This window comes from Esox lucius, chromosome 16 (genome assembly GCF_011004845.1).
Source record: "Esox lucius isolate fEsoLuc1 chromosome 16, fEsoLuc1.pri, whole genome shotgun sequence".
Classification (NCBI taxonomy): Eukaryota; Metazoa; Chordata; class Actinopteri; order Esociformes; family Esocidae; genus Esox; species Esox lucius.
The window spans coordinates 9,822,846-9,850,186 of NC_047584.1; positions in this window are offsets into that span (position 1 = coordinate 9,822,846).

The following is a 27,341-nucleotide window of genomic DNA, read 5'->3' on the forward strand; positions in this document are numbered from 1 at the left end:
TATAGCAGCACCCTCCCTCTGCTGTATCAGTTGCAGTTAGAAACCTAGAGGGTTTATTATGAACTAATCTGTAAGATAAATAAGCTCAAATCTAACCAGGGGCACCTGGACACAATCTTTCTCTCTCTCTGTCTGATGTCTACAAGAAGGAAGATCCGCAGCACCATGCCCTGGAAATGGTCAGGAAGATGATGTGTCTCTGGAGACAAAGGAAGTTGCCTGGGGAAAGATGCAGCTCTTAATCATCAGGGACCCACTTCACTGGCATTCCTCTCAATGTGGGGACACTCACCAGTGATTCTGAATATATCTAACACAATTTGCATACTTGCAAATCCTTAGAAAGATATACTGTGCTTCTATTTTTCCAGTATTTGGTGACAAAAGCAGTGCTTGCTGTTCATATGCACATTTATACTGTGCGCGAGTGGACGGTATTATTATACACACTTAAAAGTATTTTCTCTTATTAACATATTGTTCTGAAGTACCTTGTCAGCCAACACAACATGCAGTGTGTGGCAAATTAGTGCCTCAAATTGAAAGATGCATAATTTTCAGGAACTGTTGGCATGCTTGAGTGGAGGAGAGAAGAAATGTTTTCTTTAGTTAGTCTCTTCTTTTGTCCTCCCCATTACAAATGTCCATTTGAACAGAAGTCATTGACTGTAGGCTATGAGCTAGTGCTACAGTGAGCTAATTTGAGCTTCCTGGAGCAAAATCATTTGTAAACAGTCAGTCAGCCAACGTCTCTCTAGGACACTGAATGGAGACATGACAGCTATTCAGCCCCTGTCTGAGGACAAATAAACGTAGACAGAAATTACTGCTGTTATTGTTGAGGTTTTGACAATGAAGAAAGTCTCCTAGAGTAACTGAAGACTTCTAATATACCCACTCAAAGCCTGGCTTTATCTTTGTTAGATTTCAAAGTAGTTATACATTAACTGTTAATCTTTGTCTTGAGATCTCAATTATCTTGTCTGAGGCAATAATAAAAAGGCATAGAATAAAGAAATGTATAAAATACCAAAATCTGACTGAAGTATAGAGTTTATTTGTATATGCTGTAAGATCACCAACACATTATAAAAGCTGAAATGTGAACAGAATGAGGTTGCATTGAGAAATTACAAATTAAAGATTTTTATTCAACAACACATCTCTTATCATAATATCTGTAAACATAGACTGACTCTGCTTCCATTCACTGTCCAGAAACACAGTCATTAACAGTCCCTCATTCTCCTCAGTTAGGTTTGATCCACTGCACATTCTCAAAGAATGTCTGAAGAACCATATCCTCTCTGTCCATGTTCAATGCTGAGCCCTATAGGGGGCACCCAACCACCACAGACACACGGATGTGTTTCTGGTCAGTAGGATAATACAAGGAGAAACAACTAATTACATCTGCAGCAGAGAAGAGCAAGACTGAAAAAGAGTGGAAAAAATATTATGCATTAACTGTACTGTCAGTTAAGGAAATCAGTGATGTCTAAGATGAAAACACCCTCAAACGTTAACCTTGTTCAAATAAGTAAACAATCAATGGGTGGATAACAAAAAACAATAATTTGTCATCTCTAGGAGAACAATTCATGCGTATCCACTGTATTGCTGAGAGGAGGCTTTAGTTTAAGGCAGGTCACATGGTGCTTATCCTTCCTTTCTCATCTCGGGTTTACACAGTTCAGTTAATTACCTATTTATATTTCACCCAGACAAACTTGCCGCTGGTAAAGAGCAGCCTGTCTTTATATCTGTTGGATGACTAGTTAAAAGATGACATGGTTACCATGACAACATCATACCATGGCCAGAATTGATTGGACAAGGGGGCTGAAATATGGGAGCTTGTGGGTTAACCAACAATGTAGTTTAAAAAGCAACACTTGTGGATCAATTTTAGGGACAATTTTAGCAATGGGATGGCAAACAGATGTGGTTTGATGACCAGAGTGAGGTTTAGGCAGATTGGATGTTGATGTCCTTCAGCAGTTTCAGCTCAATCAGTGGTTGAATGAAATGTTCACCATTCTTTCAGCCAGGGTAAAGAGGGAGATTCTTCAGGCCTCATTCATATCCACACACCCAGTGTTGCCTCAGGCACACATCTTCAGTCCATTGCCAATCAAGGGGGATGTACTTTGTGCCAATGTGTAATTTACATAGTCTTAAGACGGCTCTGGTGTAATAGTAAAACAGGTAGATTGTGAAGTCCATTTGAATAATTAGAACTATAGGCTAAACCATTTGCAGGATGGATGAGGAAACCTGATATGCAATATTAAGTCATCTCAGAGATCTGAGATGTGGCCCTGAGGGACAAAGTAGGGGGCTGAACTGGGACTCACATGACCATATCTGGTTAAATAAACAACATTGGAAGTATAATTACCTTTGCTTTGTGTAGTGGATCCACTATGCAAACAACTATATGAACGGCTTTGATGTCAATACTAACACAGTATATAATTACCTATGAAGAACACCGTCTGGAATAAATTACTTCTCACTGCTAAAGCGTATCATTCTCCGCTAAAACAACATTTCTCTTCTGTTAGGTCTGTTTAGTGTGTGTTTGGGTTGTGTATATCCAGGTCAATTTATTTCCATTCACATTCCTAACCTATCAAGACAAAATAAAAACTATTCTCTGAACATTCAGAAAATGAGATGTTTACTGCACTGGAATAATCTTTGTTTTATGTAGCCATTACGAATAATAGCAACATTTAGGACAGACTAATCCAATTTAAACTCTTTTTTAAAATTGTATTGGTCACCTACACATTATAGCGACTCCAAAACAAAACGCTATTTTGCTAAAGTATTTCACAAATACAATAAAATTGCTAATCCAAATGGGAATCTGCACTTATATACTAGTTCAGGTACAGCGTGGCAAAATATTAAACAGTAATAAGTGTTTTAGTGTTCGCAGTAAACATGGGACAGAACATTGTATTGCAAATATGTTTACCTTCTTGTGTATTTGACTTGCTAAGAGCATTTGGGTACAAAAAATTATTAGAATGTGTGCACTTACAACTGTTAGTCACTCTAGACAAGAGCGCCTGATAAAAGATGTAAAAAAACAAGCATACATTTTATGAGTGTATGCGAATATCACAACGTATAGGTCATGTGCAAAGTTAACAAGTGTCGACTAACAGATGATTATGTGATGTATGGGAGTGTGAGTGAGATAGACTTTGTGTTCCTGGACAGTGTGTGATGTCCCAGGGGAGGGTATGTGTTTTGTGTGTAACCTGAAGGTTCTATCATACCTGTCGCATTAGAATGCAGGGCAAATAGATAGTCTAGAAGACCTGGGAGTTATATTCCCTTCCCTTTGTCCTGGTTGGGATTCTTTGGGTTTTGAAGCTGCTAATGATAGTAGCATGAACTGCCCCATACTCTCTGTACCTTAGGTCCATGATGATCTTCATGGTATTTTGGCAGCACTCTGTGGACTATTAAATGTCCTATAAGGCATTGGGCCTTCAATGGTGCGTTAAACTCAATCAATCAATCAGTCTGCAAAAAAATGATTGATGTACAGGCTGCTGGAAAAAAACTCCCTAGGAGGTTTGGAACCTATAGGAATAAGCCTAGAGAAGCCTGAAGGGTGGCCAGTTCTCTTTGGGTTGTGCTGGGTGAAGCAGAAGAATACATTACATTTTTGGCCCACCACATCAATACTTTTGCATGTACAGATGACAAGCAGGTAGATAAATGCAACTGGGCTGTGTCCAGTCTTTAAGCAGAATAAAAATCAGTTGCACAACCAGGTGGACAAGGCCAAGGACGGCAGGAATCATCAGTTAGCAACTAGAACCACCCTGTGAGTGGTCCAACAGAGTTCACTCCCATTGAGTGATCGAACAGGATGTCCTCACCACTCTCCGAAGAGCCATACGTTTGCAGGTGCTGCAGTTGCATACTAGCGATATGCAGTAGACATGATTTTATTATCCAAATGCTATGATTGTTGAGTATTATTGTTCTAATAGTATTTGGTTAACCAGAATACATTTAAAAAAACAACCTAGCAATTCTAGGTTGAACAGTACTACATAGAAAAGACTTGCTAACAGTAGGCTATGCAGTATATATTGTGTCATTCTGACTGACTGGGTCAACACACCAGTACCATTTTGATTTACAAATGTAATCAACAAACCTGTGAAGGAGCACATGTCATAAAAACGACTTACAAATGTTGTATATATACACCGATCAGCCAAAACATTATGACCACTGACAGGTGAAGTGAATAACACTGATAATCTCGTTATCATGACACCTGTCAGTGTGTGGGATATATTAGGCAGCAAGTTAACATTCTGTCTTTAAAGTTTATGTGTTAGCAGCAGGAAAAATGGGCAAGCGTAAGGATCTGAGTGACTTTGACAAGGGCAAAAGTGTGATGGCTAGACAACTGGGTCAGAGAATCTTCAAAACTGCAGCCCTCTTGGGGAGTTCCTGGTTTGCAGTGGTCAGTACCTATCAAAAGTGGTCCAAGGAAAAGTGGGGAACCGGCTACAGGGTCATGGGCAGCCAAGGCTTGTTGACGCATGTGGGGAGCGAAGGCTGGCCCGTGTGGTCCGATCCAACAGCTATTGTAGCTCAAATTACTGAAAAAGTTAATGCTGGTACTGATAGAAAGGTGTCAGAACACACAGTGCATTGCTGTTTGTTGTGTATGGGGCTGCGTAGCCACAGACCAGTCAGGGTGCCCATGCTGACCTGTCAACTGCCGAAAGCGCCTACAATGGGCACGTGAGCATCAGAACTAGATTCCCTGACGGCACTGGCCTCTTTCAGCAGGATAATGTGCTCTGCCACAAAGTAAAAATGGCTCAGGAATGGTTTGAGGAACACAACAACAAGTTTGAGGTGTTGACTTGGCCTCCAAATTCTCCCGATCTCAATCCAATGGAGCATCTGTGGGATGTGCCGGACAAAAAAGTCAGATAGGAAGCATAAGCAATTGTGAATCAATGTCATCTGTTTTGTTGCAAATGAAAGTGACAACAAGTGCATTGGAGAGGCAACAGCAAGATAACCCCCAAAAAGGGAATGGTTTTGCAGGTGGTGGCCACAGACAATTGCTCTATACTTATTCTTCCTAGGGTTGGGTATCATTTCAATTCCATCGATTCTGCTTATCAAATCCCGGTTCCAATTCCAATATTTTTGGGAGAGAAGAAATACAACATATAACAAAATAAGTAAAATATCTCCCACCAATTTGTTTTGTAACACATTTAAAAACCACAATTATCAATAATAAAAACTCTAATTGTGTCCTGTGTTTTGCAACTTTTTTTCCCCGTGTCCACCTAGAGCAGAGGTGTCAAACCGGTTCCACGGAGGGCCGTGTGTCTGCAGGTTTTTGCTCTCTCCTTGTACTTGATTGGTTAATTAGGTCACTGATTGGTTAGTTTCTACCCTCACCTGGTTGTGTAGGTATGAACTAGGAACCAATTTATAGGAAAAACCAAAAACCTGCAGACACTCGGCCCTTTGTGGAACCGGTTCGACACCTGTGACCTAGAGAAATAGGACTTGGTCCTCCTGATTGTGTTTTTTCTGCAGGTGTTTGCACAGTGTAGGAACGCGGCTCATCTCTCTTGAGCATCGCCACGGCCAGCTCCCATCCACGCCTTGTTTGCATGTGTACAGGGGAACCCGGGGCCAGCTCTGGTAGAGGCTTGGTGCCTTGGTTGTAGTAGTGCTGCTGACGAGACTGCGGTTCCTGTAGCACGGCACTGGAACACGGGAGTGTACTCCGCAGGACTCTTCCCATCAACATGTGTGCAGGTGACTCGTTCAGGCCAGTCACTGTCGTGTTTCTCAGCGACAGCAGCAATAGATGTGGGTCTGTACCTGTTTGTAACGCTTCCTTGAACGCATGTTTCAGAGTTTTTATTGTCCTTTCAGCAAGTCCATTTGATTGTGGATATCCCAGGCTGGAGTGTGTGAGCTTAAGCTCCCATGATGCAGCAAATCACTTCATTTCATAGCTGGCAAATGGAACGTTGTCGCTCACGAGCTCCTTAGGGATTCCATGCTGGCGAAGACAGACTTCATTTTCTGGATTCCCGTGTGAGCTGTTGTATCAGGTATGTTCAGCACAAATATTTTATCAGGAAATCCACTCTGGGGGTGGCATGTCGTTGATTGCCCTCACCTTTGCATCATCAGGTCTCTGTCCCTCTGGCGTGAGGATGTGCCCCATGTAGTTCACTATGTGGAATTTGAACTGGATCTTGTCTCTGTTGAATTTCACATTGGCTGTTTTTACTCTCTCTATTAAACAGTGTAGGATCTCATCATGCTCCTGATGAGGCCTCATGGTGTGTGGAGGGTGCACAGTTTTAAGATGGCTTGTCCAGCTTGATCTGCCAGTATCCATCTTTCTCGTCGAGGATGGTGAAAGTAGATTTGCCTGCCAGCTTGCTGCGCACATCTTCTGGGGTATGGAGTAGTGTTGACGCTTTACAGCCTTGTTCAGGTCACAAGGGTCCAAGCACACCCTCAGTGTTCCGTTCTTCTTCTCTGTTCACCCACTCTGACGGTTCTCTGACAGCTGTTATTTGCTGTCCCCTCAAAATAACTCAACACACAGCCATTAATGTCTAAACCGCAGGCAACAAAAGTGAGTACAGCCCTAAGTGAAAATGTCCACTTAAGATCCAAGGCTATTCCTAAAAGATTGCGGGCTATAGCCCCGGGCTATAGCCCCGGACACCCAGGCCTCCCGACACCACTGGTACAGAGTAGTGATGGCAATTCGAGGCTTCATTAGCGTCATTTTAGCAGCAGCATATTATGCTGGCAGCTCTCAGAATCTCTTTATCACAACAAAAGCAATCATTGAAATTTATAAGGCAATCAATTCTGTGAAAAAGAAAGGACAAGAATAACATGGGAATGGACATTAACAATAAAATGTATAGACTAGATTGTTAACTATATTACCATACATATTTCAATGATGGTATTTATTTTGAAAAAGATAATCTGAGTTAGCACTGCTAGCATAATATCCTGCTGCTAGAAGAACGGTAATGTTAATGAAGCCTTGAATAGCCATCTCTAGTACAGAGTCGAGGCTGATGGTATAACGTCTTGCTCATTACTCCGACAGACCCAGAACAACCACCAGGCATGAGCAATCCATCCATTAGCGTCATGAACAGTCTAACTGAGTGCTCATTCAAATACACCACAAAGCTCATGTTAGCTAGGTCAGTACCCTCCACGTTGGCTAGCTCGCTGTGGTTGCTATTGATGTCTGAGTGACAATAAATTGATGTGCTAATTTAGGATTAATATTTGAATATAAAAATAATAAGAAATGCAATTCGAATAGTATTATAGAGGACGATTGACAGCCCTACTGAGTTTGAAACGTTGCTACTACTGTTAGCTGTTTCTGGGACGTTATTGTGGCTGGAACTGGGAGACTGCAACACATCGAACACTGTGCATTCCTTCAAATTCACGCTGTGGTAAAGTAAATGCTTCATCATATTGGAAGTGCTTCGTCCCTTGCATAAAATATTTTTACTGCAGTTCTTATATTTTAATGTGTCATAAAAAAAAATGTGAAGCTAAGCCAAACTTCAATCAATCAATCAAATGTATTTATAAAGCCCTTCTTACAACAGCAGTTGTCACAAAGTGCTTTACAGTGACACCCGGCCTTTAACCCCAAGGAGCAAACAACAGTAGTGTTGAATTTCAGTGGCTAGGAAAAACTCCCTAAGAAGGCCGAATTTTAGGAAGAAACCTAGAGAGGACCCAGGCTCATAGGGGTGACCAGTCCTCTTCTGGCTGTGCTGGGTGAGATATTAAGAGTCCAATTGGAATAATTAATACATTTCTCAGGGCTAAATCCAGAGGCTATTTGATTTTAGACTAGGTCAGAAGTATGACCAGGTGGACAAGGACAGGGACAGCAACGGGCCCCCCAAACCAGGTAATCCGCAGGTGTGGACCAGGACCTCATCTCCTCCAAAGATTTAAAACTGGAGGAAACTGAGAAAAGTTAGAAGTGCATTCCTAATTTCCCCCAGCACAATAATATAGCAGCATAACACCTTGGAACTGAGATGGGGGGGTCCGGCGACACTGTGGCCCTACCTGGGGGAGGCCCCAGACAGGGCCAAACAGGCAGGAAATAAATCCACCCACATTGCCAGGCATCAACCAAAGGGACACCCACCAACCGCAACTCCCCTGAATGAGGGCCGAGTATTGCCAGCAGCGTACAGCCCAATTGCACAAGTGCGCAACAGAGAGTCAACAACAAGCCAGTGACTCTTCCCCCGAAACGCATTGGAGGGAGGGCATCCCAGTGGCGACAAGAGCCCACCTGGCAAGACAACAAGGGTGGACAGTATCAAGCCTACTGGTCACCTTCATGCCCCCGGGCCAGGCCACACCTAATTATAAACCGTGCTGTAGAGATGAGTTTTTAGTAGACACTTGAAAGTTTGCACTGAGTTTGCATTTCTAACCTTAATTGGCAGATCATTCCACAGTAGTGGAGCTCTGTGAGAAAAGGCCCTGCCGCCAGCTGTCTGTTTAGAAATTCTAGGTACAATTAAAAGGCCTGCATCTTGCGATCGTAGGTTATGTGTAGGTATGTTTGGCTGGATCATTTCAGCAAGGTAAGTAAGAGAAAGTCCATGTATTGATTTATAGGGTAAGAGTAAAACCTTAAAATCAGCCCTAACCCTAACAGGCAGCCAGTGTAAGGACGCTAGGACAGGAGTAATGTGTTCAATTTTTTTTGTTCTAGTTAGGATTCTAGCAGCCGTGTGCAGCACTAATTGAAGTTTATTTATTAATTTGTCTGGATAACCAGAGAGAAGAGCATTGCAGTAATCTAGTCTAGAAGTAACGAATGCATGGATTAATATTTCTGCATCTGTTTTTGATAGAAAGTTTCTAATTTTTGCAATGTTTCGAAGATGAAAATAAGCAATTCTTGAGATATATTTTATATGTTCTTCAAAGGAGAGGTCAGGGTCAAGGGTAACGCCAAGGTGTTTTACAGTTTTTTGGGATACGACCATGCAGCCGTCGAGGTTCACAGTGAGATCTGCTAACAATGAATGCTCTTTGTTTTTTGGGTCCTAAAACATGCATTTCTGTTTTCCTTGAGTTTAAGAGCAAGACATTCTCTGTCATCCACTTCCTAATATCTGAAACGCATGCTTCCAAAGTAGCTAATTTAGGGGCTTCTCCATGCTTCATTGAAATATATAACTGTGTGTCATCAGCATAACAATGAAAGTTTACGTTGTGATTTCGGATTACATCACCCAGAGGGAGCATATATAGTGAGAACAATAATGGGCCCAGAACCGAGCCTTGAGGAACACCAAAGCATACCTTTGACTTGTCAGAGGATATGCCATCCACACTAACAAACTGACAAACTGATATTTTTAAACCAGGCTAGAACATGTCCACGTAGCCCAATATGGGTTTCCAGTCTCTCTAAGAGAAGGGAGTGATCAATAGTGTCAAAAGCAGCACTAAGGTCAAGAAGCAACAGGACGGATGTGGAACCTTTGTCTGAGGCCATTAGAAGGTCATTTGTTACCTTTACGAGTGCAGTGTCAGTACTATGATGGGATCTGAAACCGGACTTGAGTATTTCATAAATGTTATTTGTCTTTAGGAAGGCATTCAGCTTTTGGGAAACACATTTATCTAAGATTTTTGAGAGGAACGGGAGGTTCGATATTGGCCTATAATTGTTTAATATGTCGGGATCCAGATTCGATTATTTTAGAAGAGGCTTAATTTCCGCTGTTTTTAGTGAGTTTGGTACACATCCGGAGGAAAGGGAGCAATTTATTATGTTCAAAATTGGCTGACCTAGCACGGGAAATAGCTCCTTAAGTAATTTTGTTGGAATCGGGTCTAGCTGAGAGTTTGTGGGTTTAGAACTCATTACAAATTTAGTAAATGTGTTGAGCGATATTTATTTGTAGTCCGAGAATTTATAGTATGGCTTTTGAAACTCATTGTTTGCGGAGCAAGTGGATTTCTTGTTTTAACGGTAAATGTTATAAGACAGTGATCCGATAATCTAGGATTTTGGGGGGAAATTATAAGATCTACAATATCTATTTCTCGTGACAGGACTAAATCTTAGGTGTGATTGTGGCAATGTGTTGGACCTGAGGCATGTTGGATGAAACCCATTGAGTCAATTATGGCTTCAAAGGCTTTTTGAAGAGGATCATTGGACCTTTCCATATGAATATTGAAATCGCCAAAAATTAAAATACTATCTGCCATGACTACAAGGTTAGACAAGAATTCTGGAAACGAATTGAGGAACATTGTGTATGGCCCGGGGGGCCTATAAATAGTAGCTACGTAAAACGATTTATCAGCCTGGTTAACTTTCATGAGTAAAACCTCAAAAGAATGAAACTCAGTTATATGTTTGAGAGTACATTTATATTTACTATCATAAATATTAGCAACACCCCCTCCTTTTCGGGATGCACGAGGGATATGATCACTAGTATAACCAGAAGTAGAGGCCTCATTCAAGGCAGTGAATTCATTAGGCTTTAGCCACGTTTCACATAAACCAATAACATCTAGTTTATGATGAGAGATTCATTCATTTACTGCAACTGCCTTTGGAGCAAGGGATCTAATATTTAGGAGTCCCATTTTGAGATGCGAGGTGATACAGTCATTTATATTTGTGCCCGAGGTGGAGGAAGGCTTTATCTTAATAAGGTTGTTTTTGTTAGCACTACCTTGTTTAACTTTTCACACACGTGTCACAGTGGCAATAGGTAAAGCTGTACTAACTACTCTGGCTATGCTATTGACAGACTCCACTATGCTAGCAGGCTGGCTAACAGCCTGCAGCCTAACCTGCACCCTATCTCATGTTAAGGCTATAGGAGTGAGACTCCTGTCAATGTTCCTAGATAAAAGAAGAGCACCACTCCAGCTAGGATGGAGTCCGTCGCTCCTCAGCAGATCAGGCCTGGTCCTATTTCTGGGAGAGTCCAAAAAAGAAAGCCAGATATCTACAAACTCTACCTCCTGCGATGAGCAGAACTCTGTTTTCAGCCAGCGATTGAGTTGCGCAAGTCTGCTCGTTACCACCCCTAGCTGGGAGGGGGCCAGAGACAATTACTCGATGCCGACACATCTTTCTAGCTAGTTTACACGCTGATGCTATGTTCTGCTTCGTAAACCTCTGACAGTTTCATCCTAACGTCGTTGGTGCCAACATGAATAACAATATCTCAGTACTCTCTATACTTGCCAGTTTTAGACTTCGCTAGCACCAACCCCAGATTTGCGGCTATGTCGGTGGCTCTGCCCCCCGGTAAACAGTGTACGATCGCCGGCTGATTCTTTAGTCTAATACTGCGTGTAATGGAATCACCGATGACTAAAGTTTTTAGTTTTTCAAGGCCATCGGTAAGACATGCCTGCCGATCATTCCCCTCCGAAGACGGCTCGGGCTATTGTCAGTTAAACCTGACAACGATTCAGGTTTAACTGGTCGACGGCATTTCTTCCCAGTGACCAAGAGAAAATTATTGCCCGGCTGCAGGAGCTGCGCCGGGGGGCTAACAAAACTATAGTTTCTTCCTGGTGGCACTGACGCAGTTTTTTTCTATTTCTACACTAGCATAATCCTTGCTTGACATTTGTGTCAGAAGCCGAGCCTCTAACTCTGTTATCTTTAACTGAAGGCGATAGTTCTCCTCCATGTTGTTGCTACAACAATTACAGTGATAAGGCATTTTAATGATACTTAGCCTTGGGTGTTCAGGGATGAGTAGTTAATTATGTCCAAAAACAGTCCCGGTGTAGTAAAGTTGGGTAAGAGGTCAACAGATAAAAAATATTGCGTTGGTAAAACTCTTTAAATAGAATTTTGACCAATTAGTTTATATAGAGTAAATTCAAAAAAGTTTGGCAGGTAGCCAGGTAGGTAACAGCAGGCAGCATACAGCACGTCAACAATCCGCAAACTCAAACAATGAGAGCTTTTGCTGTGACCAGCCATGGTGCAGGATGTAAACAGAAGTCTCTCTTCTCAGTTCTCATGTACTTGCTTTGTTGACGTACTTCGAGAAATTATGGGAGTTTAGGTCCCCTGTCCACTTAGCAGGTGCTGTCAGATAAGTGCAACTTTTATGGACTGTAAAATGCGTGACTGGAATGCGAACGTTAGGAACCGAAGCAGAACCGTAATGCATGTCTTTTTGAATCCACGGTTCATGGAAATTTGGAACCAGTTCCAACTTGGAACCGGTTCTTGATACCCAACCTGACTGATTCATTAGTCTTGCATTTTGCTAGTATCCTTGTCAATACTGGTAGCATGAGGCAGGAACTGCAGCCCATTCAGGTTGCACCGGCAGATGTCCTATCGCCAGATGGTTTGCTGTGTCTCCCAGTACAGTCTCAAGAGCATGGATGAGATACCTGGAGACGGGCCATTACACGAGGAGAGCTAGGCAGGGCTGTAGAAGGGCATCAACCCAGCAGCAGGACCGGTATCTGCTCCTTTGTGCGAGGATGAACAGGAGGAGCACTGCCAGAGCCCTACAAAGTGACCTCCAGCGAACTACTGGTGTGCATGTTTCTGACCAAACTGTCAGAAACACACTCCATGAGGGTGGCATGAGGGCCCGACGTCCTCTAGTCAGACCTGTGCTCACTGCCCAGCACCGTGCTGCTCGACTGGCATTTGCTAGAGAACACCAGAATTGGCAGGCCTGTCATTGGCCCCCGTTCTTTTCACAACTGAGCATGTGACAGAAGTGAAAGAGTCTGGAGATGCAGTGGTGAACGTTAAGCTGCCTGCTGGGACTTTATGTATCGGTGCATCTGACGCCGCCAAGCAGTGCCAGAGACTGTCCATGAGCTCACTGATGCCATGATCCAGGTCTGGATTACATGCTAATATAATGACTATATACCTACCAACACGCAGTCACATAACAAATAGACATAGGGTTACCCACACTACAGACACTATCACAAATTCTGTGCAGCCAAATTGATCATCAGCCTTGGTAATGCCACAATAAACCCAAATAAAATGACAATGGAAAAAAATCCCCTGACTACAAGTAGATGCATAAATGCCACAACCAGAGCATTATGGATGTTACAGGCCTTGTAGTCAGCCCTACTCTGGCACAGGCTTACATCCAACAACAATACGAATCCCGGCCTAAATGAGGGACCCAATCACAAACCACAGCAATGAATTATATGAAAAATCTGACTCACCAGTCCTGTTGTGAGAGTGCCTTTCTCCTGGCTTTATTGGAGGCAAAGTCATCAATATGTTTTGTAAAATCCAACTGGTGCAACAGGTCATATTCAATTGACATCAGTTTCAAGAGGTTCAATCTCTCCTCTCCCAAAGAACAAAGAGAACACAGTTTTGTAAAGCACCTGCACTGACTTATGTAGCCTATACCCTTTCAGAAAATGAAAATGGCCCATCTTTATTTTGACATAGCAGCTGTGCCATCACCCCTTGGCTCACCCAGTGTGAGCGCCACTCAACAGTGATCAGACCCCAACATGCAGCATCAGATGACTTTTTGTCCTCTTGTGCCATGGTGGTGGCACCATGATTACTAACTGATGCAGTAGCAGAAATATCTTCACTGGTGGTGGTTTTGTTGTTAAGAACTTTCTCCTGATTGTCTAACACAAACAGGGGTGGTTTGCTGTCTGTGATTCACTTTCCCATACTCCTGTTCTACTAGCTATTGCTAATACAAACAGGCTTCTTGAAAAAGTGTATTAATTTCTTGTGTTCGTTTTCTTTTTCCCTGTGCAAATTTACGCTTTTGTGAGCCAGTCTCATACTTGAGTGACAGAGGGACTCAGATTTCGCTGGTGACGGGCAGAAATGGTGTCTCCCTCTTTAAAGAATGAAAATGTACTTCAGATTGAATTAAAACTATTAAATATGTTCCTGAGGGAGAGGATAAATAATTTTATGACCTTGGTAAATTTAGGTACTATGTATTTTGATTGACACTGTGGCACTGATTTTGCTGGTGTCTGGGCAGAAATGGTGTCCCTCTCTTTAAATCAATTTAATCTGCTGGTTAGGTTGGGAATCTATAACTGTGTGAGTTTGGTAAATTTAGGTACTATGTTTATTGATTGACAGGGGTACACGGCTTAAAGACATTATTCCATTTCTTTTATTCTGATATGTATTAAAAAATATAGAAACACATTTAACTTTATCCATATTCCCAGCTCAGAAGTATAAAAACTGGTACTTCACCTTGAGGTGTGCATGCTAAGCATACTGCATAAAACAATTTATGTTCACAGTCCAAAATGATATTCATGTAAAATGTGTTATAATTTATCACTTCACAGCAGACCTGAATATACAACCAACACCTTCAAAATGTTCATCATTACTGACATATTAATGACATCTCTTTTAGGTGTTGAAATAAATGTAATCTAAATCACAAAGATATACTTATGCAATGTGTAATCACATCTCTGTTTGGAGCAATGGGTAGGGCGCCTGACGAGGACTAAAGTTTGTGGGTGTAACCGAGCCCCAAAACCATGTTTATATTATAAAAATGTTTATCAACATATTTAAGCAGCCATTTGCAACACTTTGACATACATTTACCAAATGTATTCACATAATATATTTAAAATACATATATTTTCCGAATGGGTAGCTAGTTAATATTGAGAGAAGTCCAACAAATTAAATTGACTAACTAACGTTAAATCACCAGTTGCGTAGACTGGCTGTGCTAGCTAATACAAACATGGCATTTGTCTAGATACCGCAAATAATCTAGAGATTATTTCAGAGCAAACAAGCTTACGTAATCAGATGCTTTCTGGAACCATTTTTGGATGGAAGACAGTGTTGGGAGCGAGAAGCAACAAGTGTGCAAGATATCACAAGCTCCTGCTGACAGAAATAAATATTAGATAGTAGCGCATGCGCACTTTCAACAGGGACACTGAATTCTTCATAACACCGGTCTTACCTATCTCCCATGGTACCAGTTCTGTTGTATTATCTATGCCCTGGCTCTACACTAGACTCAAACTCACAGTCCTCTGCTTCATAACAGACCTGAACGCCTTTATGACAAGCTTCCAAATGTTTAAGCTAATACAAAAGGGTACCTTAGATGGCATATTCCAACTCTCACAAGTAACAATATCTATTCAATCATTAAACAACTTTCGCCCACTCTCAAAAATGAACAGTGTTTCACTTGCTTATATACCAAGGCTGTAGCCATGGAGTCAACATTGGGGGGGACCATATCTGCTGGGGGTCCCCCCCAGAAAAACAATATTTAAGTCTTAACCATAAATATTTACACAATCTGAAATCGCCATGTTGTTGTTCCTACAACATCATAATTAATGTTGCTCCAGGATCATTGCAACTGACCAGTAGAGACACCTGTGCCTATACCTAATCTCATTAGTACCTGTGCCTAAACCTAACCTCAGCTGTGCCAACATTAATTATGATGTCGTCGAAACAACACCAACATGGTGATATCAGATTAGTCTTCAATATTTGCTTTTCTCACTCACCTCCATGTCACCTGCTTTCCTTGCCCTGTTGGCATCCTCATGCTCTCTCTCTCTCTCCCTCTCTCTCAATCTCTCTCTCTCTCTCTCTCTGAACATGAAAGAAATACTATCTGTAAACAAGTTTTGTTTTTTGCCATGATGTTCAAAAATAGATAACTAACCATTTCTGATCTGAATGGCAATGATTATTCTATCAATAAACATTAACTCACCTCTTGTACTATTGCATACTTAGACCTTCATCTGACTGGTACTGATTTTCTCACTGCTTTCAGCTTACTTTTATTTTCTGAGGCTGCCCAAAAAACTGATGAATGTCACTGCCATCCTTCCTCTTGCTTATGATGACACTCACTGTGAATGAAAGCTGACTAATAAAACTGCTTACACTTTAATCAAACAAACACTAAAGCTAATTATCATAAGCAAATACAGCTATACAGTATACTATATGAATATACAATCAATGAAAACGACTACTGTCTGCATAAATTACACATGAAGTGCAACATAAATGATTAACACAACTCTGACTTCACGTGGGCTTTCTGACATATCTAACTTAATAATTAACGTAATACATTAATGTTAGTTGAATATGCACATGAGCACCATTGTTGGTCGCTGGGTGAATGTGTGGCTAATTAGCTTTCCAGGTAACTTAGATATGATAGATAACGTTAGTGATGGTTGATTGATTAGCACGCGCAAATCGGCCCGTTTTCAAAAAAAACTTTTGTTTACACTCAATGCAATTACTGACACTTTTTAGCAAACTGTTATTTATTTCCACAATTACAGTTACAGCAAAAAAATGGTGTTGATGTTAAAACTATCACAAAGGAATAGACAGACTTTTCGTAGACGCTATTGAATTTTTAAGGCTAAACTCAAAACTAAAAGTTGTAGATTGTAGCCCAGTGGTTCCCAACCAGGGGTACTAGGACCCCTGGGGGTACTTGGCCTCTCCACAGGGGGTACTTGAAAACACTCAAGACACCATTGACTTACTAGTGAAATTAACATGAGGGGGTACTTCAGGGGTACTGAAAGCAGTGCAAAAACATTTTGGGGGTACAGTAACTGAAAAAGGTTGGGAGACACTGTTGTAGCCCATCCTCCCCTGAGTCAGAATATAGCACTTTTGTTGTTATGGCACACTTTTTGTAGACGCTATTTCATTTTAAGGTTCTCACCATAATACAAATATTATTTCGGAAAAAAATCTTTGATTCACACACTGAAAAGTGTGGACTAGTCCATCTTCACTTGATCAAGAACCCATAATTTGTTAGTTTTGATGGGCTAAAATGAATGTCCATTACAAAACTAACTTAGTTACGTTTAGTTAAGATTATGTTTACCTTTGCTAATTATTATTTTTGGAAGGCGGTGCATGGTTGCCTGTCGTAGCATAGCACATTTTATTATTATTTTATTTATAATGTATATGTCAATATATTGGGCATTTTAAGCATATTGGTGGGGATGTGTCTTGATATATACTCAAACCGGACTCTAAACCAAAATCGAGCACATCAGCGTACAGCACAGAAACAAAGCTTGATACATCATCTAAGGGGCGTTTTCTTTTATCTGAAACGTGTACCGAAGCTTTGTTATGTTATGTCTCGCTAGAAAATCTTGAGGCACGAACCAAAGCCTTGCTTCAAGCGTCCCATCACTAACTAGGACCACTATGTCCATTGCTTAACACAGGCTGAAACTACATTGTTTTTACGTTCAAAATGTATGGCCTGTACCAAGAGAAAGCTGACCAAAAGTAGCATAATGGAGATGTCTACAGACTGATTTCCAATTGGAGTGATCCTGATGAACTGCCACCTTAACGTGGTGGAGGGGTTTGAGTACCTGAGTGACCCTAGGAGCTATGTTGTCTGGGGCTATATGCCCCTGGTAGGGTCTCCCAAGGCAAACAGGTCCTAGGCGACGGGTCAGACTAAGAGCGGTTCAAAATACCCCTTAATGATGAATAATTATTTGAGTTCCGTGACGTCGCCCGGTATGGCGCAGCCGGGGCCCCACCCTGGAGCCAGGCCCGGGGTTGGGGCTCGCACGCGAGCGCCTGGTGGCCGGGCCTTTCCCCATGGGGCCCGGCCGGGCATAGCCCGAAGGAGCGACGTGGGGCCGCCTTCCCGTGGGCTCACCACCCACAGGAGGGACCATAAGGGGTCGGTGCGTAGAGGATCGGGCGGCAGTCGAAGGCAGGGGCCTAGGCAACCCGATCCCTGGACACGGAAACTAGCTCTAGGGACGTGGAACGTCACCTCGCTGGCGGGGAAGGAGCCTGAGATCGTGCGTGAGGTTGAGAGGTTCCGACTGGAGGTAGTCGGAATCACCTCTACGCACGGCTTGGGCTCTGGAACCACACTCCTTGAGAGAGGATGGACTCTTCACCACTCTGGAGTTGCCCATGGTGAGAGGCGGCGGGCTGGTGTGGGTTTGCTTATAGCTCCCCAGCTCTGCCGCCATGTGTTGGAGTTTACCCCGGTGAACGAGAGGGTCGTTTCCCTGCGACTTCGGGTCGGGGATAGGTCTCTCACTGTTGTTTGTGCCTATGGGCCGAACGGCAGTGCAGAGTACCCGACCTTCTTGGAGTCTCTGGGAGGGGTGCTGGAAAGTGCTCCAACTGGGGACTCTATCGTTCTACTGGGGGACTTCAACGCCCACGTGGGCAACGACAGTGACACCTGGAGGGGTGTGATTGGGAGGAACGGCCCCCCTGATCTGAACCCGAGTGGTGTTCAGTTATTGGACTTCTGTGCTAGTCACAGTTTGTCCATAACGAACACCATGTTCAAGCATAAGGGTGTCCATCAGTGCACATGGCACCAGGACACCCTAGGCCGCAGGTCGATGATCGACTTTGTTGTCGTTTCATCTGACCTGCGGCCGTATGTCTTGGACACTCGGGTGAAGAGAGGGGCGGAGCTGTCAACTGATCACCACCTGGTGGTGAGCTGGATCCGATGGCGGGGGAGGAAGCTGGACAGACTCGGCAGGCCCAAGCGTACTGTAAGGGTCTGCTGGGAACGTCTGGCCGAGTCTCCTGTCAGAGAGATCTTTAACTCCCACCTCCGACAGAGCTTCGACTGGATCCCGAGGGAGGCTGGAGATATTGAGTCCGAGTGGACCATGTTCTCCACCGCCATTGTCGAAGCGGCCGTTCGGAGCTGTGGACGTAAGGTCTCCGGTGCCTGTCGAGGCGGCAATCCCCGAACCCGGTGGTGGACACCGGAAGTAAGGGATGCCGTCAAGCTGAAGAAGGAGTCCTATCAGGCCTGGTTGGCTTGTGGGACTCCTGAGGCAGCTGACGGGTACCGACAGGCCAAGCGGACTGCAGCCCGGGTGGTTGTGGAGGCAAAAACTCGGGCCTGGGAGGAGTTCGGTGAGGCCATGGAGAAGGACTATCGGCTGGCCTCGAAGAGATTCTGGCAAACCGTCCGGCGCTTCAGGAGAGGGAAACAGTGCCCTACCAACGCTGTTTACAGTAGAGGTGGCCAGCTGTTGACCTCAACTGGGGATGTCGTCGGGCGGTGGAAGGAGTACTTCGAGGATCTCCTCAATCCCGCCGTCACATCTTCCATTGAGGAAGCAGAGGATGAGGGCTCAGAGGTGGACTCGTCCATCACCCGGGCTGAAGTCACTGAGGTGGTCAAGAAACTCCTCGGTGGCAAGGCACCGGGGGTGGATGAGATCCGCCCTGAGTACCTCAAGTCTCTGGATGTTGTGGGGCTGTCTTGGTTGACACGCCTGTGCAACATCGCGTGGCGGTCGGGGACAGTGCCTTTGGGATGGCAGACCGGGGTGGTGGTCCCTCTTTTTAAGAAGGGGGACCGGAGGGTGTGTTCCAACTACAGGGGGATCACACTTCTCAGCCTCCCCGGGAAAGTCTATGCCAGGGTTCTGGAGAGGAGAATACGGCCGATAGTAGAACCTCGGATTCAGGAGGAACAGTGTGGTTTTCGTCCGGGCCGTGGAACACTGGACCAGCTCTATACCCTCTACGGGGTGTTGGGGGGTTCATGGGAGTTTGCCCAACCAATCCACATGTGTTTTGTGGATTTGGAGAAGGCATTCGACTGTGTCCCTCGCGGCATCCTGTGGAGAGTGCTTCGGGAATATGGGGTCCTGGGTCCTTTGCTAAGGGCTGTCAGGTCCCTGTACGACCGAAGCAGGAGCTTGGTCCGCATTGCCGGCAGTAAGTCAGACTTGTTCCCAGTGCATGTTGGACTCCGGCAGGGCTGCCCTTTGTCACCGGTTCTGTTCATAATTTTTATGGACAGAATTTCTAGACGCAGCCAGGGGCCGGAGGGTGTCAGGTTTGGGGACCACACGATTTCGTCTCTGCTCTTTGCGGATGATGTTGTCGTGTTGGCCTCTTCAAACCAGGACCTTCAGCATGCGCTGGGACGGTTTGCAGCCGAGTGTGAAGCGGTGGGGATGAGAATCAGTACCTCCAAATCTGAGGCCATGGTCCTCAGTCGGAAAAGGGTGGCTTGCTCACTTCAGGTTGGTGGAGAGTGCCTGCCTCAAGTGGAGGAGTTTAAGTATCTAGGGGTCTTGTTCACGAGTGAGGGAAGGATGGAACGGGAGATTGACAGACGGATCGGTGCAGCTTCTGCAGTAATGCGGTCGATGTATCGGTCTGTCGTGGTGAAGAAAGAGCTGAGCCGCAAGGCGAAGCTCTCGATTTACCGGTCAATCTACGTTCCTACTCTCACCTATGGTCATGAGCTTTGGGTCATGACCGAAAGGACAAGATCCCGGATACAGGCGGCCGAAATGAGCTTTCTCCGCAGGGTGGCTGGGCGTTCCCTTAGAGATAGGGTGAGAAGCTCGGTCACCCGGGAGGAGCTCGGAGTAGAGCCGCTGCTCCTCCACATCGAGAGGGGTCAGCTGAGGTGGCTTGGGCATCTGTTTCGGATGCCTCCGGAACGCCTTCCAGGGAAGGTGTTCCGGTCCCGTCCCACCGGGAGGAGACCCCGGGGAAGACCTAGGACACGCTGGAGGGACTATGTCTCCCGGCTGGCCTGGGAACGCCTCGGTGTCCCCCCGGAAGAGCTGGAGGAAGTGTCTGGGGAGAGGGAAGTCTGGGCATCCCTGCTTAGACTGCTGCCCCCGCGACCCGGCCCCGGATGAAGCGGAAGAAGATGATGATGATGATGATGTGATCCTGATGTAACATTAACATACTAAGTGACCACAGTGCATCCCTATAGCTCAATGGTAAAACAAACTTTTTTATTATATTCAGAAACTCACTGACAAAAGAAACACTGTTTTAAAGACTTCACACATGCAAAATGTTTGGAGACATCCCTACTTTTCTCCCACCTTGTGGAAGTGAAAATGAATTACTGCAACATCAGCTTGCATTCAAACCCACTCCTCCCTTATAGCGCTGTCGCTGTAGCATACAGAACTGAAAGTGAGTAGCCGAACATAAACAATAAGAAAAAAACAATGCTCTAATTAGATTGCACAATTGCCTACACAGTTCAGTGCTTGTTTTCTTGCTTTAACAGAAATTGCGTAAGCAACCCTGAAATTAACAAGCAAAGCTACGAGGAGCCTGCCCAACAGTGGAGAGAATACTGGCTAGACCTTCTTCGTCAGAATTTTTTTTTTTGCTTTTCGCTGGCCTACTATATGAACAGATTATTTAGTAATCAAATAGGCTATCATATAAATTATTTGCTTTCCGTCCCTCGTGTTGAAGTTTCTAAATTGGTAAGTAGGATAAACGTGCCCAACCATGGAAATCAAATGCCACAACCACTTAACACCGGGCCTGGTACAGGCCTCTAGATCAAAGTATGATAACAGATTGAAACAGAGAGAAAAAGACATCATGGTCCCCAACAATCACTGGGGAGGGAGAGAGAGAAAAAGACATCATGGTCCCCAACAATCCCTGGGGAGGGACAGAGAGAAAAAGGCATCATGGTCCCCAACAATCCCTGGGGAGGGACAGAGAGAAAAAGACGTCATGGTCCCCAACAATCCCTGGGGAGGGACAGAGAGAAAAAGACATCATGGTCCCCAACAATCCCTGGGGAGGGACAGAGAGAAAAAGACATCATGGTCCCCAACAATCCCTGGGGAGGGACAGAGAGAAAAAGACATCATGGTCCCCAACAATCCCTGGGGAGGGACAGAGAGAAAAAGACATCATGGTCCCCAACAATCCCTGGGGAGGGACAGAGAGAAAAAGACATCATGGTCCCCAACAATCCCTGGGGAGGGACAGAGAGAAAGTGTAACTTCCTCACCGGGGCAGGAAGGGAACAATGAAAGAGACAATGAACATGAGACACTTGGTAATGTCTGACTGGTTTAGATTCATCAGTCTTGTCTAGTCCTAAATAAAGTCTAAATAAAGTCTAGTCTAGTCATAAATAAAGTTCACTGTTGACTATACTTCTGCGCCTGTGTCCTGCAAACGCACTAAGTTACAGGCATAGCCTAAACAAAAGAAACAATGTTGGTTTGGTTTCTGTAGCTTGAACGGTTCAAGAGATGCTATTTTCTGGTTAATTGTGAATATGTATTTATACGTCTGCATAAATTATTAATTGTGAGATTACAGTTGAAACTGTTCAATGTCTTAAATGTTGGAAGTACTTAGAGTATTATACACATTTAAGTAAGTTGGCTCATTAAAGCATCTGCATTTTTTTTTTTTTATATTTGTAGGAATTTTATGTTGGCATAGCCTAAACAAATGAAAAAAGTTGGTTTGGTCTCTGCAGCTTCTCGGGAATAGACCCATGTGCAATTTTAACGAACTATGTGCCAATAAAACTAAGCACTTGTCAGCTCTTGTCAGCACACCATCACAACTCTGTTAATGTCAGCTCGCAAAACACTCAGGGCTGACCAAAAAACATCTGGGGCTAGAGTCAGCCAGGGTCTAACGACGCTCATGTTATTTCTCACAAGGTCTGTTAATGTAGTGGTTCAATGTGTGTCTTTCCCTGTCATTTCCCTGTAAAACGTATTGTAATGCGTACACATAAATATCATACGATTTAAAGAACAATAGTACATCTAAAACCGATGCCCAAAACAACTTCCACTTCAATATTGCCTCAACAAAGTCATTGGAAAATATAACTATCTTTGATTAAAGCAAAATGTATTTGTTGAAATTTTTTTTTAACAGTTTAGCCCTGAGAGACGAATGGGTGAAAGCGAGCGCAGGTGTGGTTACGTGTGTTTGTATGGTGTGTAGGAGATTACATTAAATAATCGGATTATATCCAGATCTGGCAAATTGCTCATATCCGTTGCTATACTCGTTGTGTCCAAGTACTCGGCCCGCCCCCAAGCTTTCTGCAGGGGGTATACCAATAGGAGAATAGATGACCTCCGCCAACTTCTACATGAGAAAGTGGTCAACTATTACTGGGGTGAATGACAATAATAACAACAACTGACAACAAGCAAGCAATCTTTGTTGTCCAGCAATTATTGTTAAGGCCTTATCCTGTTCTGCTTCTGTTTTATACTCAGTCAACTTATTTGGTATTTATTAATGGAAACCATTTTTTGTGTTATTAACACAAGATATTTGGAATAGTTCTAAAAGGCCAACCAGAAAATAGATCCCAAAGTATGTAGCTCAGAAAAATCTGTTTGAGCTTGCAAGTTAAAGGACTGGAAAAGTAATTTAAAGATTACTCTGGAGTATGGTACTTTCAAAGGCTGAGGAAACGTCTCTGTAGTAAATTTTGAACTCCTCATTTGTGGATGTTCTGTATTATCTGTAAACATATTGCTGTTTATTATTACTTTCATAGAAAAAAGTAGATGACCTCTGGAATTAGCAGGTTTTGGTTTTGCACAGCAAAACTATGAGTAGGATGAGAACCATTTAATTGTACATTATGTTGGGTATACAAAAGTCTTCCACTTGCAAGGGAATCAATGTACATGTCTTGCAAACAGCCTTGGCAAAATCTGTGTGTTCGATTAAGATGATTATTTTAGAACAAGCAAAGAGCTGGAAATTAGAGCCTTGAAGCAGATAACAATATTAAAACTGATTCCTACAGTCATGGACATACTGTGGAAGAGATGATAAATCAATTAAATGACTGAAGTGAAAGCAACAAATACAAAGAATGTCCTCCATTCACTAAAGCCATGAAATGTGTGAATCAACTTGCATTTGAAAAATGAATTCCAACATTTCATAAAGGGAGATGCACAGGGTGAGGATAAAGGCTGAACAGGGCCTGTTGATATGCACACATTTCACATTTAAAGTCAAAGGGCATAGTTACACAAAGAGGTCTGACTCACACTTAGAAAATATGAAAAACATTTGTTATCCCCCACATGTCTAATTGACTACACTGGAAAAAAGCCTTCAAAAGATATACTAGACCAATAGGCCACAGTTTATGAGGGTGGCACAAGGGGCAAAGGTAGAGTGACCCCAGTAACCCTCACCAAGTGGGCAGGTATTGTGACCCTGTGTTCCAAATGGCACTTAACTGTACTCACTACATTGTGGGTCTCAAAGCTTGTAGACTGTATAGAAAATACTAGGGGTAACATTTATAGTTGGACAGGTGGGGTGACACACCGACTCCTGCTCTGCCCGAACAACATGGGGATATGCATACCACACTTAAACACACTCTAAAGTTGAAACTTGTCAGTTTTGTTTGGTTGGGCACATCAAAAGTAATGTTTGCCCATAGAAGAGACAATCCTTTTTGCATAAATGGGAGAATGGAATTTTCATGTAAAAATATGTTTTCAAATGGACATAATTTTTATTGAACAATGCTAATCTTCCTATAAATGCATGCCTTTGTCGAATAAACGTATCCTATTGTTACATTGACTAGTTTATTTTCATGCAAATAACCCGCAATTAGTTGACTTTAACTATAGCTGAAACATTTCTGACTTACCATTTACACTTAGTAAATGTTCCTTGCACTTTCCAATTTCCTGAGGCCACAGAAAAGTATGTGACAGCTCAGATATACCCACCTCCAGAGTTGGTGGAAACGGAGAATGTGGGGAGTGTAGTGGTGATACCTGGTCAGTAGTGACTCAATATGAGGGCACTTTCCACCAATAATTACATTTTTGAATCCAAAAATGATGAGCATAAGGACAGCTTTGTCTTGTAGGAGAGTGTGGATAACTGGCAGTGGACTGTGCAAATAATCACTGTCACACAAACTTGCTGTAGCCTTAATTATTCATCTAACTAGTGTCAACATTTTATCCACTTATCAATGATCATGAAATGTATACATTAGTCACTACTATAGGCAAATACATGAAATGTATACATTAGTCACTACTATAGGCAAATACATGAAATGTATACATTAGTCACAGCTATTGGCAAATACATGAAATGTATACATTAGTCACAGCTATAGGCAAATACATGAAATGCATACATTAGTCACTACTATAGGCAAATAAATTAAATGTATACATTAGTCACTACTATAGGAAAATAAATTAAATGTATACATTAGTCACTATTATAGGCAAATAAATGTGGTATGTTCATGTATTCTTCTCAATTGATACAATTCACAGTGAAACATATCACTCAGGTCATCTTACAACATATTGATGCCATCCCCTTTTAATGTTGATTCAACATGATAACATGAAAACTCAGTATGATTCTCTGTGGCTGCTGGTTCTTGTAGTAAGTAATGTTTGTGGCAAATACCTCCTTTGGATGCTCATCTCTTGGTTGATAACTCATTCCACTGCAGTTGTTTAGGTGATGTCAACTTGAGCGTGTTGGGCCAAACAGAATTCACAATGGGATGAACACTTTCTGGAAGTCTTGGGGGTCTTTTCAGAAAGGAATTTTTGTGCTTGGTCCACTGTGGCTTGACTGATGCTCTGCATTATAGGCTTCTGTGCTTATAGTGAATTTTATCATCATTACAGAAAACAAGTGATTCATTTTAGTAAAGTAACATTAACTCCTGGTGGCCTGGATGCATCCTCTTTCTTGATCTAAACTTCTAGCAGTACACAACATTTTTGACTTTTTCCTTTATGGATCAGCCAGGTGAAGTGAATAACATTGATAATCTCCTTATAATGGCACCTGTCGGTGGGTGGGATATATTAGGCAGCAAGTGAACATTCTGTCCTCAAAGTTGATGTGTTAGAAGCAGGAAAAATGGGCAAGAGTAAGGATCTGAGTGACATTGACAAGAGCCAAACTGTAATGGGTACATGACAGGAGCATCTCCAAAACTGCAGCCCTTGTGGGGTGTTCCCAGTCTGCAGTGGTCAGTACCTATCAAATGCTGGTACTGATAGAAAGGTGTCAGAACACAGTGCATTGCAGTTTGTTGCATATTGGCTTGCGTAGCCACAGACCAGTCAGCATGCCCATGCTGTCCACTATCCCACTGCTGAAAGCACCTGCAATGAGCATGTGAGCAACATAATTGGACCACGGAGCAATGGAAGAAGGTGGACTGGTCTGATGAATCATGTTTTCTTTTACATCACGTGGATGGCCGGGTGTGTGTGCATCGCTTACCTGGAGAACACATGGCACCAGGATGCACTATGGGAAGAAGGCAAGCCAGCGGAGGCAGTGTGATGCTTTGGGCAATGTTCTGCCGGGAAACTTTGGGTCCTGCCATTCATGTGGATGTTACTTTGACACGTACCACCAATCTGAGCATTATTGCAGACCATGTGCACCCTTTCATGGCAACAGTATTCCCTGATGGCATTGGCCTCTTTTAGCAGAATAATGCGCCTTGCCACAAAAAAGAATGGTTCAGGAATGGTTTTAGGAACACAACAACGAGTTCAAGGTGTTGCCTTGGCCTCCAAATTCCCCAGATCTCAATCCAATCCAGCATCTGTGGGATGTGCTAGACAAACAAATCCGATCCATGGAGGCCCCTCCTTGCAACTTACAGGTCTGCTGATAATGTCTTGGTGTCGGATACCATAGCACACCTTCAGAGGTCTAGTGGAGTCCATGCCTTGATGGGTCAGGGCTGTTTTGGCGGCAAAAGGGGGACCTACACAATATTAGGCAGGTGGTCATTGTGACGTCACGTACCGGCTCACGCCCTCAACAACAACACCGATATGGAGAACGCAACTCACTCTCTCAATCACAACACCAACCCGGCAAACCGACCCGGCAAACTCACCCCGCAGATCACAATCACTGGAGTTCTAGTCAGCTGTTCACTCACCTGTTATCAATCAGCACCACAATTTAGTTGCATTCAGACCACACTGTCCTTGTGAGGTATTGTTTTGCGGTCCAGCAACCATCTTTGAGTATAGTCATTTATAATTTGTGTACCGAATCGCTTTTGCTCACTGACAACGTTTGTGCCTAACCCTCTTCTACCTTCTCTCCAGAGATCCGGACATCAACCTACTGCCTGTTCCTTGACCATGACCATCACCCTACTCCACTCGTACCTTCGCCTGAATTGGTTGGATACTCCCGGTTTTGACTATTGCCTGTTTCTTATTGACCATTCTCCTGGATTCACGCTCTATACCGTTGCCTCTATTAAACTAGCACTCTGTGCTTGTACAGTGGGTATAGAAAATAAAATAATCACATGTTGTGGCTTTGCAGCCTGAAATGAAGACAGACACAGTTTTTGTTTCATTCAGCTCTATTT